The 18,449-nt window shown below is 33.9% G+C and overlaps 1 protein-coding gene across 2 annotated transcripts in view; it reads left to right on the top strand.

The window, feature by feature from the left end:
* LOC105364960 (discoidin domain-containing receptor 2) overlaps positions 1-18,449 on the top strand; it is a 237,779-nt gene that overhangs the window by 96,836 nt on the left and 122,494 nt on the right. The window contains exon 1 of one of the 2 annotated variants that reach the window (XM_011503004.1): positions 2,428-2,478. The exons of the other annotated variant lie outside the window; for it this stretch is intronic. The gene's annotated coding sequence lies outside the window, so the exon portion shown is untranslated. Of the gene's footprint in view, positions 1-2,427; positions 2,479-18,449 lie in introns of those variants that run through there. 2 annotated transcript variants of the gene reach the window in all.

Below are 18,449 nucleotides of genomic sequence, written 5' to 3'. Positions count from 1 at the left end.
TATTTGAATTATATTGAAACCTTTTTTTAGAATTTCTATATGTGCGAGACCTACCATTAAATGCATCGCTTACCAACATTTACGAACAACGTTATAATTATTTATAATTAAAATTACCCACAATATGTACATTTTCAGTTTATATTCTAACGTACCTTTATAATTAATAATTAAAAAGGTAATTAGTTAAATTTATTTTGTAAATATTTTTCGTAAGTCTGCCTTTGCTAAAATTTCGCTCTTACATAATTAATAAAACAATTACAGAGCAGAAAAATCTTTACTTCGAATTACTCGTTTTCTTTCGCTTCATTATTGTTTTGATGTGTTATTCTGTTTTGTTTTTTATTTGAATGATTTTTCGCCGAAATGATGAAACGCCATTACGAATTTAACGTACAAATTACGTTAAACTACCCTGGAATTTCACAATTCTGCCGCAGAGCTTTAAATAATTCTCATTAGGATCTTATTTTGTTCATTATCGTCGTTTTATTATCGTTTTATTATCCATAATTGGTTTAATGCACAAATTGTACTTAAACCACCAATCGCCAGTGGGACAATCGACTTTTCGAACATTTTGCAACTCTCGGCAACGGTGTCAAGATGAACGCGCGATAATTGATAATTGATAATGAATAATGCGGGTGTTGTCTCGACGGGCGCGAAACCGACTGCAAAAATAGCAAACGCCGAGATTCAACGTGTGCGGCGATAGTTTTTCATTGCATCGGCTTTTCCGAGCTTCGAGCGACGGCGTTTAGCCCACCCACGCGCACCTAACAATGCGTCACACGGCTCGCGCATTCGATAAGTTGCAACGAGTCGTTAAGCCTTTGCGTGAGGCGGCAAGTCGAGGGGTCGACGGACACGCACGAGGTGTTGCTTTACCGGGTCATTATCGGGCGTAAAGTACTTTCGACGGGAACGAGTGGCTACTTAAGGGGCAGAGGGGACGCGCCCGAAGAATAAAAGAGACAAGTTACGTAGTGCATTATGCGACGGATGATCGCTCGACTTCCTTCGTCGTCCCAGGTCCATTACATCGTTCGGCCTCGGTATGTTGTTTACAATTTTCAATTATCACCATAAAGGAGATGTTGAATTTCATTATCCGTCTATAATAATAGTATCGGTCGCTTTATGCTTCTCTTAAATTGAACATTCGAGACGTGTATGTGGCGCACGTTCGAATTCTGCATATAAAAGCGAAGGATTACGCCAGTAGCTCGTACATCTTATCACTCAGAATTCCCATTTCCGGTGGTCGTGGTGCTTGTACAGTTGGCGCGCCCATACAAATTTTTTTCACTTTGTTTTCGTGTTGTTTTGCTTTTTGTTAAGTATAATTCGCTCGGGCTCACTAGGAGATCCCTCGATTATAAGCGAAGCAAGTCCAGACGCTTGTTTAATAACGAGGGCTGGGCAATCGCTGGATAAGTAAGCCGCCGAAGGAGGAAAACCAACCTCCGGGTTAGTCTGGCCACATAAACTCGGGGAAAAACGTCCTGACAAAGCGCCCATACACGAGCAGTCCATAACGAATGCCGCAATAATTCAGATGATACTGCGTAAGGTTCGCCGCTCGAGCGGTTCTCGCTCCGGTGAATAATAACGCGGTGTACTCCGGTCCCAGAAGGCGCTCGCTTTTCGCAAAAGTCGAAAGCGGAGGGAAAAGGGGCGGGCGGCCGCGCGGGGACAAATAAATCAGCGCCCGCGGCGGAGACCCGCGAATAGTCGACGGCGACAACGCAAGCCGCGAGAGTAATCGGCGAGCCCGGGCAGATGGCCATTAGCTAATGGACCAGTGGCTCGAGCAACAAGCTCGTATGTACCTGTCGGCCCGTCGCCCTCGACGGCTCCCTCCCCCTCCTCCCGCCGCAAAACACCCGACGCGCCTCGTCATCCCCGCGGCTTCTTCCGCTTCTTCCTCCCGTTGTCCTTTTATTTCTATACCACCGCTCCCCCCCCCCCCCCCAACCCCAATCCCTCCCCCACCCCGTCGCCGGTGCGATTCTTACGCTCGCTTTTCGCTCCTGCTCACCTCTCACTCGCTCTCGCAAGCGAGTGGCCATGATGGCAACGTGATTGGCTCGAGCGCGCCAGTCCGGTCGATTAACCGAATTTCATTAGGGGCTGCTACGCTCGCCAATGTTTTTCTTTGACGTTTTGCGTCGTGTCTCTGAATTATGCCGTAGGCCATCGCTTACTTTAATACGCCCTCGTGGCTGGGGTGTCTTAGTTTCGGCGACCTTGTAAGTGGAAAGAGGGCTTTGCCAATCATGAAACATTCGGAAACGCTGGCTCCATAAGGACTTGTGTCATTATTTATCGACTCTCCTCCCTATCCTCTTAGTCTTCCCTTACATCTCCTACCACATTGCTCAGTCTAATATTGTTCAATTTTGTTTTACAGGTGAGAGAACATATTCGGATGTTGTGACGAAGCTAGCTAACTTGCTGCACGGTGTGCACGTAAGTAAATAAGCTGATAACATTAACTGCGGAAATAATAATCCGACGCGCCGAAGTGGACGAACTTGTAATTTACAAACAATTTTTTTTTTTTGTCTTTTACAAAAATACTGACGTTGGAAAAAAATTATTATTACCGCATTGCGAGAGAGAGAGAGAGAGAGAGAGAGAGAGAGAGAGATAAATAAATAGGGATTCATAAATTTGTCAAACAAGTCCATTGTACCTTCCTAAATATTGCCATTGCAAAGTAATTAGTTTAGTATTTTTAATAATGTTTTTAAACATAAATGCACATTGTAATATCTACTTTTATATGGATCGTTAAATATCATATTACGATCAACACGAGCTGTAAAATGAATATTTATCACATATTTGTAATTACTCTGTTTGCCTATAGTATAGTATGACAATGTGGATTTGTTGTAATTATCAATAGTGATTCAAGTGAAATGGATTTGAAGTGTCGCGTGATACGATCGGTATACGACGACTGTGAGTGAACCCCTTTAATATGAAGTAAAATAGTATCGACTAAAAAATTATTTACCCATTTTATTATTCGTTGCAGCCTGTGTTCCCATCGATAGCCGTATTAAACCAATAATTAAACGTAAACAAAACACGGCACTTTCAATAATAATTATAGTGGAGTAGCGATATAAAGGACTTTAATTAATAAAAGAGGGGGCTAGTTTATTTTTAATTTCAACATGGACCCCCTATATAGGAATCATTGGAAAAAGACCGGAATTTATGCTGCACCTGCGTTATATCTTCCATCGCTGGTTAACTTCGAGAAAGTCTCTACCAAAAGTTCCAACGCAGCTTCTCTATGTTCTTCTCTTCTCCCGTCGAGTTCTCGCCTCTTTCGTGAGCGTGGAGCCACGATTCTCTCTTACTGTCTCTCTCTCTCTCTCTCTCTGTCTCTCTCTCTCTCTCTCTGTCTATCCCCCTCTCTATCCTCATTCCCTTTCCGCAATTTCAGCGAACCGATAGCATCGAATTCTCCACTAAACGAGCGCGAAGGAGATAGAGGCAGTGAATGAGTGTGAGCGCGATGATAGCGGGGCGCGGGTGGGTAGCGGGAGGGGAAGAGGGGGACTGCGGTTCCTAGCATACGTTGACTGTTCTTTAAAAAAAAAAAAAAAAAAAAAAAAAAAAAAAAAAAAAAAAAAAAAAAAAAAAAAAAAAAAAAAAAAAAAAAAAAAAAAAAAAAAACAGACAGATAGGGAGACCCTGTATAAACCGCAATACCGAGCGAGTTCTCCTTTCAAGTATATTAATGACGTCGCCCTATAGATCCGCAAATGCTACTCGCTCATACTTCGCATAACCATTATTTATACTGTCTCCGTCTCTCATTCACTTTCTGTTTCATAATGCGCTCTTGTAATATCACTATCGCCGAGCAGTAGTAATACATCGATATTTAACATTTATTTACTTTGCTTTTTTTTTTTTGCTTTATTATTATTATTATTATTATTATTATTATTATTATTATTTGGTTCTGTTTTACTTTTTCAACTTAGCCTTATAACAAGCCGCATTAACTCACGTCGAATTATGCACTGTGCATTTTTCTCACGCATCGTTGAGTAGATCCGCACGTACTATTTATGGACATGAAGCTTCCATGAAGCTCGTGTATTTTAATTTATTTGCGCAAATGGCTAGTATAATACAGCCTCTAATCTGTCAATGGAATAAATCACTTGTGAAACATATTTTATTATTACCACTTCAAAGAGTTTACATTATCAGTAAAAATTAAACGATATATCAAATTATAAGAAAAGAAAATTCCATTATTATTTTAGACATGACTCGTCAATGCGCTTCGTTTATAATAAACACTGTGTCGTTCAAGCATCAAATCGTCCTTAAACATTTCGCGAAAGCCAAAGAAAGTGCTAGAAATATTTATACTTATATATAAATGACTTTTCAAAGCACTCAATATATTTCGCGATTATTATTTATTCAAAGGCATTAGAAAAATTTCACGTAAGGATGGTATTCTTATGAAATCATCAACAGTTGCTTCGAAAGAAAAACAAAAAACTAAAATCCTTCGTGGTCGAGCAAATATATATAACACGGTATAAGTATAAATAATTACGTTCACGAGATGTAAAAATCAAGTACATTTAAATATATGAATGATTTTAGTGTAACGACATAATTACACAAATTATCTATACAATATCAGGTACTGATCATTATATTTTATTAAACGAAGCTTAATCGAAGCCTCACAAGCTCATAACATTATTGCATTAAATAATGGACTATTGATAAATGAGTCGATGACTTATTAATGAAGTAATTGCATCCGAACCGAATAGTATTCGTGAATTAATCGTTAAGTACACATTCTAATAAAAAGTCAAATTACCATTTGCTTTTAATTCCTTAAATTGTAAGAGTACGCATAATTGTATTCTGCACAATCGCAATAATAAATGTGTAAGGAGATATGATTAACCATGATCTCCAAATTTACTCGATTCTCCATCTCATCTTTATCGTTTGTTGTCTTGACGGCAGTCAAAACTTGTCTCTTATCGTTAATTTGGCTTTACACGAACTTCCAAACCAATTTGCTCCTCCTTGTCTCAATTGTACGCTCCGCTCTTTGAGTAATAAAATACAAATATTTTGGTAAAAGTTTACCCCTCTAGGTGGCAATGATTTTTTAATCTGAAAATGACGGACATTAAATTTTAATGACTGTAAGAGATTTTGTATTTATTTAATTTAATAAATTCTAATGCAGAGATTGTATTCTTACGAAAGTTTCGAATAACCGTGCCGAGACTTGGGACAAATTTGCAAGTCAAATTCGTTAAAAAGTCTCAATAAAACAACAACGACAACAACAACAACAATAACAAAATATATATATATATATATATATATATATATATATATATATATGCACGGCCTTAAAAAATAAAACAACGTTCGTTTACAATACAATCAGCAGAATTCGCAGAGTCTAAGCGAGAGTCTCGTAGGTCCCAAGATAGATGAAAAGATAAAATGAAAGTCTTAAGAGAGGAAAAGCAGCAGCCAGAGAAAGAGAAAAGAGAGGTACCTCGTAGAAATTGAAAAAGATAGGTGGGAGGAGGGGCGGTATATGAAGGGGTCTTCTTCTTTTCGTCTCAGGAGGTCTACAGAAGTCGGAAAATCTCTCCTTGAACTTTGGAATATCGACGGGAGCGAATAAAGTGGCGGGAAATGCCGGAAAAATGTCTCGCTTGGCTTTGCTCATTCGCTTTACTCCCACGAGTGCGCCACGGCATTTTGCGGTCGTTAGACAAACGTTGGGAGCCGTCGAGCGCTAATCGTTCCGAGTATGAGAGGAAAAGCATACACTTTTTAGCCTAAGATTACGTATTTTTAAAGTTTCGTTTTTTTTTCTTCAAACCCTTTGATGTCCGATGGGAAAACTTTGTGTACTAGCAGTTTCATCGTACGGTGTCCCGTAAATAAACCCGGGCATTTCAGTTTAATTTTATTGGAATTTTCATCGACCTTGTCCTTTATTAATTTTATATTTGCTTGTGTAATTTGATTAGGTAGATGGAGGATAAATTTAACTGTCGATTAAACTTGCCATTTTTCACGTCGAAATTGTTGCTAATAGTTAAACTTCAAATTAAATAAATTTCACATTACTTTGATACGGGGACAATAAAAAGCACATAACACATCATTTTTCTGTACTTTATTTGCTGAATATTTAATTTGTAATAATAATAATTTTAGATGATTTTCATGTCTGCCTCCGAAAATAATCAACGGCGTCATTAATATAGTCATGTGAAGTTTAATAAGGCATTTTCATTAAAAAATTATGTTTATCTATAAATTACATTTATAAGCAATTATTTATAATTATTGCTGCAGATGTTAAAGCTATCTCTTTTTTCACGCAAATTGCCTGATTTCTACTATTAATGACTACTAATTAATGTTAATTAATAGTTAATATCTGCTTAATGAAATTAGTAGCATTAAAGTATTCGTTGTGCATGAAATTATATACGGCCGTGCTAAAGGAAATTTAAAAGAATTTGCGAGCGAATTTGAGTTTGAACCGATTTTCGAGTGATTAAATAATGTAATTCAAAGTCATAGTGAAGCAGAATAACTAAAACGGCGAATAATCCAATATACATTCTTATTTAAATTTATATCTATGTCTCTATTATTATCTATTCCTTTATTGTTTGTTTCATTTTTCTCAACAAACATTGAATTCGCAATTTGAATTGAAAAGGGTGAAAATGGCTATAATCTAATATTTGTTTAATCCGATTTTTATTTTAACTGACTTGGCTGTTATTATTACAATGCGCGGGGTTCATTGGAGAAAAAATTATAAAATTTCCATTCTCTTCTCGTTTTAGAAATAAGTAATAAAGCACCGCTTTCAGCAGTCGTATCCTTAAAATATTTTAGGAGAAGGTAGCGTTTGTTCAACTTCAACTACGAGACTTATGATTGCGCGCTCTCATAGTTCGAGTCGGATCATGAAAAGCTCAGGATGGAAAACTTGAAAGCATCGTCGACTTTTTCTTTCTTACTAACATTTCCATACTGGGGCTTCAGGCATTTTTCAACTCTCCTTCATTTCTTCTTTCATTTTCGATCATTTTTAATATTTAACATGTCGTATTTTGTTTTCTTTATCGAATAATAAGGAAAAAACTTTGACGTAAATTTTTGTTTCTGAGTGATAGTTTTGATAAAATTATTTTTACCGACTATGCGCGTGGGTATCGTTCATAAGTTAAGATAACTTAATTTGCCAAAATGGTGAAAAAAAAAACGTATTTTAAGAATGTAAGAAGCAGAAATTTTCTATTCGAATAAGACTGGATTCTTATTTTAAAGCGAATTTTTGTATCTTTCGTTTTTTTTTTTTTTTTTTTTTAAAGTAACTAAAGCTTTAATTATAGAGGAAATTCTTAGCGAATGAAAAAATTATTTGAAAAAATTTCAATTTTGCTTAAAATACGTATTTTCACTTTCATCAAACATTTTTGGTTTATTTTTAATTAATAATGTCACACGTTCATACTTGAACATTGGAATTTATTTTACATAAATGGCATAAAATTGTACATGAAATTCATTTTCAGAGTTGTGTAAAAAAATTTTAAATAATTCTTATTAGTTTAATTCTTATTATTGGCATCGCGTATGTAGATGTATCTAAATAAATAATAAACGATCCAAATGTATTTTAAATAGCTTTAGCAAAAAAGTAATAACCACCTTGTTATAATTTCAGAGAATTAGCAATTGGTGAACAATTAATAATTAAGCAATCTAAATTTTTATCAATTTTTATAAATTTTTTTTTCACTAACATTTCCGTTGAAACGGGATCCGTCTACGAATATAATTAAGCCTTTAATATTTGAAAATGTTTTATTAACGCAAGAAAAAGCCACCTAACGAATAGAATTAGAAATGCATATCAAGCGTATATTTGCATTCTTTGTAAAGTAAAACGTGGAAACAATTACAGGTAATCCAAGTGTCAAAAGTGATGAGCTGCATTAATTCCTGAAATTCGGTAATTCATAGGCTTATACAAGTATAATATTATGCATCGTATGCATAGAGAAACATGTAAATACCAAAGTGCTTGAAGATGAATATCATATCGTACACATGCATTTACAGCGCATGACTTTGGACTGAATTTTTTATTTCGTATGTTAATTTTTTTAATTTATTAATGGATGTTTCCTTGTTGGATTGATTTGCTTTTTTTTTTTTTTTTTTTTTTTTTTTTTTTTGTTTGTTTTTGTTTTGTTTTCATTCGCTAAGCTTAACCAAATAATGGAGTTAGTCTCGCTCGAGTAAGAGACAATTTTGATTTATTTGTAATTTAATGTAAAATAAGAAAAGTTGTACCTGGTGAAATTCTCTTAACGCTTCTTTCTTGCTTATTCATTTTCTTTTTAAAGAATCGCTCAAACTTCCTTTCCATATCCCTTGTTCCTATTTCGTCCCCCCCCCCCGTGTTTCTATCTGACCAGAATAGCAAATACCGTCTACCGTAGAAGTCTATAGTAAGAAATAGAGAGGGGAAGAAAGAAAGGGTTCTTATCATAAAGAGGGAGTAAGCAAGTGGCTGTTCATTGCAAGGGAGATGCTAAGAATTTCAATCGGGAAAGACTATCAACGGCCAAGGCTTTTCGCTCAGTTTTACGCACGACTTACAAAGCACCCGGATTCTCCAAAAATTAACGTCTTTCAATTTCAGTTAAAAGTATAAATTCACTGGGCTGCGTTGTGTACTATGTTGTGCAGTTCGTTTTAAAATTGTTTTCGCGACGACTACTACTCATGGTGGGGATTTTTTCTCTCGGGTCGACAAGAGTCAAGTCCACTGATTTAAACTGCGTCTTTCATCACTTTGTGTAAATGTGTGTACGGTTGACGGGACGGGAGGGAGCGTGGGTGGTTTGGGCGGGGGAGGGGGCGGGGGGTGGGGCGGAGGAGGGGGGGAGGGGCTTAAATCGATTAATGGCTTTTCCATGTCGTGTATTTAAAAGGAGCACTTGTGACTTTCGAATATCGATAATGGATTATATTTAAGTACAATCGATCATATCAACGTTCAAGTACAACGATCCAATCTTAAAACTGATTTTGAGCACATTCCATTGACTACAGGTGCGTATTTTCTTAGTGAAAGTCCAGTTAGAGAAAAAATTGGCTACATTTGTGAAAAATATACGACTTCTACGCTAATCACATAAAAAGTTTTCCACTTAAGAAAGTCCAAGGAGTTCAGAGATTTCGATGTTGTTTTAAAAAATTATATCGCTTACTTTAACCATAAAACTATCGTATAACCAACATAACTCTACTTATACATCTGTTAGTTTTCTTTAGTGATTTCTCAGACATCGGCGATATTAATTGATACGAAAACTTTGGATATTACGCACAGTATGAAAACCGATTTAAGGGTCATAATTTTCATTCTCTCGCCAAAGATATTCGATAATTGATCCTATAAATATTTGCTCACCAACCAAGGCCGGAAGTACGTGTCGAAAGTTAATAATGGATCAAACTGATTGGAACATTTGACGAGACAATTTATCAATTAAATTTCCCTATCACATTGATAAGAACATTCCTCTAGCGCTAAATATTTTACCCAATTCGAATTAAGAGAACGACTCGATGAATGAACTTAAGGCAACAACAACAACAAAATAAAAAAAAAAATAGAACAAAAAAACATAAATTATATAAAAATAATAATCTTAAAAGCAGCGCGGTAGTCGAAAAATAATTTCGCTATAAGATAAATTCACCTTCTGCCATGCATTTTTTTGAACATAGATATAGTGATTTTCAAGACAGCTAACAAAATATTAAAACACACCTCGTCATTAATCATTCTCAAAAAAAAAAAAAAATTGTAGAACACGGTAAGGATCATGTAAGCATCGCGATAAATACCGAACTTAACATTATTCATGCCACGTCGCACTAACATTGCCAAAACTTTGATAAGCTCGGCCCCGAAAAAAAATCTGCCCCCAAAATTATCATACACCATAAGAATAATCGGTTTCCTCTTCAAAACTTCCCGCCCATCGATGGAAAACTAGCGGAGCCCATTGCGCTAATCGACTAACTAAAAAGTCCACCCACCGCTCGGCCGCCTCCCTCCCCCACAAAATCGAATTAACGTAATCCCGGAGCGCTGGAGAAAGATCCTCACGCAGACTCGAAACTGAAGTTCCATTTGAAAAAAAAAGTTGGCAGGCGTCTCGGCCGCGAGTTAAAGGAGCCGGGGGCATTGTCGTCCTGTCTTCGAGGCGCCAAACGGTAAGTTAAAAATGTACTCGAATCGCCATGGCGCGCCGCGTCCCCGTCGGCCATAGTCTCGCGCGTCCATCTTGCCCGAGCCGTGGAATGTGAAGAATGAGCGGTGCTGGGGCGCGAGTTAGATAAAGAGCGGCGGTTCGGTGGCCGGGGAGGTGTACGGAGGGAGGTAAGGGGCTCGCGCAAGACAGCCGAGAGACATTGTTCAAATTGCGGAGAGGTAGAGACATCGATCACGGAGCAGCAGCTGAGCCCCCGGGGACAGACTAACCTCGCTACTACAACTACTATTTTCACCCTCTCGCTTTCTAACGTGCGCGAGCGCGCGCGCATTTATACCCTTTACGCCCCGACAGTTTCCAGAACTTTGCGCGCGCTCTACTTCTCTCCTTGTTGGGCTACCCGCCTCCGCCCCGTCGCCTAAACCGTCGCCTAAACCGTCGGAGCACTAGGTCTTGCGAGACGATGGCGGTGCTATCAAGCGGTCGTCTCTTTGCCGAGGTTCGTCGCGGTTGGCTACGTGTCAACCGAATTCACTATACGCCCCTGCACCTTCAGACATTTGCCGGATATCTTATATTTCTAAGCGCCGGACCGCATGATCATCTATTCGCCGCGGAGTCGATGAATGTTAGTGTTTTGGCTGTTTTCATAGGAATTACAAGCGCGTGTAAGAAAGGAGATAAGCTTTGAGAAATGCCGTGCCACGTCCTTTCAATTTAATATAATGTTTTTGCGGTAAAAATTATATATACTTTTGTATAACATACATATTCGCGCCGCCCGGATATTAAAAGTCTCCGTGCGAAGCTCAAAGACAATCGATTCGTCATTATTTGACTTATCGGATGCCGGCACAATGCACCCCACATACCCAACAATTTCAAGTGAATGTGAATGATTCGCCTAAGACATACATTCATAATATTAATGCATAAGTGTGTTTCAAAGCACTTGAACTTCCGGACAATAATAGCAATAAGAACATCATTATGCTACTTGCGCTCCAAAATTTCTTTAATACGATAATATGTCAAAAAAAAATTTGTTGTTGTTGTTTCCTATAATATAAACAAATCTTATAAAAAGCATATCAGTTTTTTAAATCACAAGGACATTTTTCAATGCATAAATATCTTAAAAGTTACGTACTTTGGAAATTAAATTACAACCCCTCTAAAATGGTTGCGACCATAAATTATATACGACTATGTCGTGTAATGGTAAGCCTACTTTCCGCTTCTATTCGCTTCAATATAAAATTTCCGTATATAACTGTTCATTATGAAATCGAATTAAATATACTAAGGATTGATTAAAATTAATTAAAAAAAGCCAACAATGGTGTATAATTAAACAATACAGCCATTTATATAAATGAAATAAATTTTTATGGTTTCAAGAATATTAAATGAAAAATAAAGGGAAAGAAAGTCTGTTGCCAAATTGATCTTATATATACGAGTACCGTGGACTTAAAAAATAATTTATTTTACCTTGTAATCCCAATAGCATTCAAAAGCTTATAAATATGTAAATCAACGACAGATTCTTGGCACAAATCCAAGATGTAAACTCTGATTTATATCAAAATTCAGACTTTTCACACTTAACCTACGCTTCTGGTCTTGGTATAGAGGACAGCGTCGTTTATGCTTTATTTATTGTAAAAATGGTTAATTAAATTGCTTAATAAGCTTCCCATCGTATATTACTAATTATTCAATAATTTAGTTATATTTGAATATAACTGAAAATCGTTAAAGTTTGATTCTTTTATTGCGCATGTATTTATCAAAGATTTTGTTGGAATTAACGAACAAACGAATAAGCGAATAACGAAAGGGACAATCCAGTATTTTTCAACTAATTAGAATTTGATCGAGTTCTTTCAAAATTTTCAAAAATCATAAATATTTCCTTGAATATAAAATTCTATTAGTGTATTCAATTTTCAATTTAACGTTATTTTCGAAAAATATTTGTTAATGATTTATTTTATTTATTATTGTTTTATTAATATAGTTGGCATATCTTAAATATATAGTGGCTTCTATATTAGGAGAATCGTATCATTTATGTGCTTATTTTCATTAAGTTCGTTAAGTTACATGAACGAATCGTAAATTTCAACTAACTCATCGTAGATATTTTCATCGTTTCAAGTGAAATTTCATCGAGAACATAATTAATATATTGTCTTTCCAATTAAAGACAACGTAACATTCCAACGATGATGGCAGTCCTGATAATTTTACTGTATTTCTGAATAATGAAAAATGTATACATCAACATTAATGATTTTTAATATTAGAGGGCCACGCGATAAAAGGTGATGAAGTTTGCGTTTAACGCAATTGAATTTCGACGTCTTGAGCAATTCGTCTGTGCAGAACACAAAAGTTGTCAATGTTGATCAGATGGGCTATTCGTCCGTCGAAAACTTTTCGAAGACTATAATACCGGCAGATAAAGCCGAATGAATATGCGCAAAAAGCACAATCTCGAGGAGGGCGAGGGGGGGGGGGGGGGGGGGGGGCAAGGTTCGGGAGGGAGAGGAGCGGACTGGGGCCGCGCACAGCTGCCGAATAAAACTTCGGTCCTAGTCGCGAGCGTAGTATAGTCTTCCTTCCTTTATTCTCTTCTTCAACATTGGCCGTCTAAAAGGCAAAAGTACTTGCTGCTAATTAATCCTTTTAACCAGGCTCGAATTTAATTAATCCAAAAGTTATGTGGTCGTCGTCGTCCTCCTCCTCGTCCCTCGACCCCTTCGAAGGCGACGAGCCTCTACGACTTGGCTGCTTTCCTCCACTTTTCTTCATAATCCAGACGTCCTGATGCTCTTCTTATCGTCCCCTTGTTCCCTTCCTCCAGTCTATTTGAGAGCGGCCGACTTTTTGCGCACATTTGATGTTACTCCTTTAGAGCCCCTTTTGCATAGAAATGTTATATATATATATATATATATATATATATATATATTATAAGCTCATTGCTACGAAAATCCGATTTGTGGCTACTCACTCGGTTCTATGAGCTTAGGAAGAATTATTATAGATTCGTTAGTTAAGATTAATAAATAATTTATATTTCAGTAACTAAACATTTTCTATGTATTATGATATTTATTATATTTCTATATATTATACAACATTTCAATATGAATCGCCTTCAAACGTTCAATTCAATAATACTTTTATCCATAATATTTAAAGGAAAGAAACAAAACATAAAATTTATGAAACTGCTTACTATATAGTTTAATGTGATAACAAAGTTTTATATGAAATTTAATTCGCAAAAATCATAGCCACAATTTATTATTTATTTCAATGACTAGTAATGGATGATCGCGTATATATGTCATATTTATGACATTAAATATACAGAATTTCATGATATTTGGTGCTATTCATTAACTACGAATTTAATAGTATCGTAAAAATTTAAATATAAAGATTTTTTAACGTTCGTAGCATTAATGGGTATTATGTCGATAAATAAAATTCAGATTTTATATTAGAATACAAACAAATAAACAAATATATATATATATATATGTATATGTATATGTAATTGCGTTTAATAAAATTGGTAACAAGTGTGGAAATTTGTCTATCGTATAAGTTACGTTTCTTTATGAAAAAAATATTACCTTTATTTAGATTTATGCACACATATAGTTAGAAAATAATTATAATTCTCTTGTATACATTCTTATGATTAATAATAGTGTATATCTTAATTTTATAAGGAATAAGAATTTATAATTATAGACATTAAAAATGATTAAAGAATTGTGTTCGGTAATATTAGCGTATTTATTCACTTATTGTGCAAATTCTATTAAATCATAAAATTATAACAAAAAGGATTATTATTGAAATAAGTTGTTTTTTATATTATTTTTTATCAGTATTTTATTATAATAACATCTGCTGTTTCATATATCGGCTGGCCTTGTCTTATAAACTGAAAAATTACATAAGAGATCCTAATTAATTCACTGTTTAAACATACGTTTCACTAGGCATTGCATTATCATCTTTATTATGAATAAAAAAGAAGCATAAGTTTTTAACGAGATATAACAATAAAATAACAAATAAATAATGTAATCTCATTCTTTATTTCTCTAATAATAATAATAGATTATATCGTTACTACAATAATATTTTACCTTTCCGATAAAAAATATTTCCAATAATTTTCAACTAAAATTTTCAATCTTTATATTTCCTATAAATGCATTATCCATAACTTTGCTGCGTGGAATTTATTTCAGCTTATTTAATTGTTTTTATAATCATTGGAGACATAAATTTACTGCCATAACCTTATAGCATAACTTTCGATGAAATTTTAGTGCATTTCCAAAAACATTGATCTATTAATTGTTTTTCTTCGGCTAAACATAAAAAGCTGAGCAATTACCGAAATCATTTTCAATCGTACATTTCTGGCACGCCCTACTTTTACCCTCTCCTAAACACTGTCATCCACCATATCCACCCCCTCCTCCTTATCTTGCTATTTCAACGAAACCTTATATATACTAGGCACACTCTTCGGAAATCCGATTTCAGTTTGTTTCGTCTGGGCGCTATGTAGTAGTAAAGTATATTGTCTTTCTTTCTCTCTCTCTCTCTCTCTCTCTCTCTCTCTCTCTCTCTCTCGACTTTATCTCTTTTGCGGTTCCGGATGATTCTTTCACCCTTATCGAAATGTATTTTCTTTCTGTTTTACGCAACAGAGATTCTTGACTCTAATCCTTAACATTAGGTTTTTAAGCAAATATTGAAAAATTATTATCTATTAATTAGATGTTGATCATTTGTTTCACTAATTCTATTAAAAGTTATCGAAAAACGTTTTTGTAAGTAAAGCTGTAGAATCTTCTTTATATCATTATATTATAAGGTTTCTTTCAAATAAATCGTCTATGTGTCAATGATGATAAAAACAATAATGATTGAATTGTTAGTTTAGGCTCATATTTCACATCCGTGTAGTTTCTATTATTTTAATGCAACTTACATTTCTATCCTTTCCAATACTAAGATTAGTTATATTATTTTATAAATAAATTCAATTTGAATTTCTTCAGGTCAAGTCGTTTTATTTAATATATTAATATGTATTAATATATATATATATATATATATATTTATGAAGTTAAATACATATTTATATATTAGGATGCTATTTAATTATACGTACTTCACGGTTTTGTCTTAACTATTTATTATTATTGTAAAATATATATATATATATATATATATATATATATATATATATACATACATACATATATTTATAATTCCATTTAGAGTTCAACGATTGCCGCTATCGATTTATTGTAGATCAGTTAATAAAATTCTTCTATACTTAATTAATCCATAATGAGTTTGGATAGCAGGAACTTAATTAGTTTAAATGAATTAGTTGTAGGTAAATATTTCTTAAATATGAGTTTAATATTCTTGTATTGTATGAGGTGAAACCGTATTAAACTGTAGTTTAATTATCAATATTTAAGTGTATGATTATAGGTTAGCCAAGAATATTAAATACTTTTAAAACAATAATTTCGTTTCTTACATTATAAAAACAATTCCTATCAATTAAATTGTCATTTAATTTTGCAGCTAGTTCGATGAGAATTTTGTAAATAATTTCCGATTAAATTCATTTATATTTATATAGATATACAATTGTTACTTTTAGTTTGGAAGTTATTTTATTTTGAAAAACAATTTAATTCTTATTTCTTCTTTCAAATTACTGAAAGTGCATCGTTCCGTATATAAAAGTTTATGTACTCCCCTTGATTATGCCCATTTCAATTTTCAATATTCATTTTAAAATTCTAACTTCATTCCCGAATTATGGATTTATAACTTTTAGAGTTCATCCGTACATAACCGATCTACAATGTTTCTGTTTTATTTCAATTTTATAATCTTTTAAATTACAAATGCCTTCATTCTTGTCTACGTATATTTCATGGAAAATCTATTATCGAAAATCCAAAATCGCTAAAACTGATAACTAGCAGAAGTTTATAATTTATCATACTTCGGATGACATTAATCAATCTCGAGAAATCTTACGCAAATTTTGTAATGTTTCGAGCATTATCGATATGTAGGTTTGAAAGTAACTTTTGTCTCTATCGATGGGATGAACCATTATTAAAGGATCATTGGAATAAAAAATTTATCATATTGTGGAAAATATGTTACATTGTAGTTATGCCATTCTTCGGTATCCCGCTGCTCTCAAACTCATCATGAATATATATCGATTAGAGGACACATATTTAGTATCGTGAACCTGCCACTGACTTCCAACCTTACATACCTTGGAAAAAGCATCGTAGCGATAACGTATGCAGAGGCTTCTGCATCCGGGATTAGCCGTCCATACGCACGTACAACTTTATTATCAGTGAAGCAAGTTTTGGTAGGTCCACACCAATGGCCAATGGGGAATAATCAATCTGGCACTTTGGATTCCCAATGTTATACTTACTCCCGTGAGAGAAATTGAAAGAATGAGGAGGTGAGGCAGAGCGGCAGATGACGAGATAGTTGGTGGAGAGAGGGAAAAATTATGTTTATTATTATTTATTATGAATATTTAGTACTCGTTTAAGTAATATAGTTTTTAAGCCATGGGAGTCTTAAGATTTTCATTATATTTTACAGAGTTTTTATCGATTTGTCAAGTCAATATTGGTTTTATTTAACCACGAAAAATTTCATTCGATTAATTTAGCTAGGTGGTATGAAAGGTAAATATTTACAAATATATTTGTATATTTCTAAAAATTCCAATATTAAGTTCGTAATGGTGTGGACTGAGACAAATTTATGCTGCAGCGAGGATACATTCTAAATACAGCGAAATTCAATAATTAAAATTATTAATAATTATTATTAATAATAATTGTATTATAAGGCCAAATTAGGTTGAATGATTTTTCATGTGTAAGATAAGCTAGCATAAGGAATATAATATTATTGAAAAAAAAAGAAGATTTTAAATAAAAATTAAATTTTAATGAATTTTCTTAAATAGCTACGAAGGAAATAATGTAATAAACGAATTTACATTAGTTCTTGTCGAAAATATACAAATTAAATTAAATTTTGATAATTAAAATTCAAATAAAAATTTCAATTATTTACTTAATATTATAGTGAGAAATTATTGTGAAATAAATTTACTATTTATTATAAGAGGGTAGAAACGATGAATAAACGTACTCTGCTTTAAAATGTTCAAACTTGCATAAAAAGTCCGTTAACAAAGTTCAGATAGTAAAATATTACGGAAACATTAACAGTTGTAATGTATCGTGTGTATTTGCTTTCACTAGTTAATTTATCTTCTAGCTAATGAAAGCTATTCGATCGTAAGAGAGATGTGAAAAGAAATAAAATGATAGGGAGCGTGAGAGAGAGAGAGAGAGAGAGAGAGAGAGAGAGAGAGAGAGAGAGAGTGAGTGAGTGAGAGAGCGGGGGGTGGGGAGAGGTTTAGGCATTCTTATACTCCAAGTAACCAAAGGATGAAAAGATAAGATGAAAAGCAATGATAAAGATTTAATTGTTAGCTTTCAAATGTCTAAAGAGCCAGTGCATCTTTCTAGAGTATTTAGACCAATGAACGCAAGTAGGGCTAAAATGATCTTCCGACATTAGAAGTTTGCTTCATTTACCAAGTTTTGACGAAACTCTTATTAAATTCAAAATATTATTAAATTTTTTAAAAGTAAAGTTTGTTAAAAAATGTTTCAAAATGATTGAAATGTAACTTTCCCAATAAGCATTTTTAAGAGTAAAATCTATTCACGTATTCATTATTATACAAATATATTATTAATCGTTAGTTATTATTAATTATTCGACTGAATTATCATTCTAATCTATCGTAAGTAGCAAATATATCAATTAAATTAATTAACTATTATTTAAAATACATAAGAATAATGACAATTATGTTTTTTACGTATTTATATATAAAAAAACATATTTACGCGATGAATTTTTTTTTTTTTTTTTTTTTTTTTTTTAAGCGATCGATTACTC

Source organism: Ceratosolen solmsi, unplaced genomic scaffold (assembly GCF_000503995.2).
Source record: "Ceratosolen solmsi marchali unplaced genomic scaffold, CerSol_1.0 scaffold61, whole genome shotgun sequence".
Lineage (NCBI taxonomy): Eukaryota > Metazoa > Arthropoda > Insecta > Hymenoptera > Agaonidae > Ceratosolen > Ceratosolen solmsi.
The sequence above is the reverse complement of the archived record's forward strand: the minus strand, read 5'-3'. Positions and strand labels throughout refer to the sequence as shown.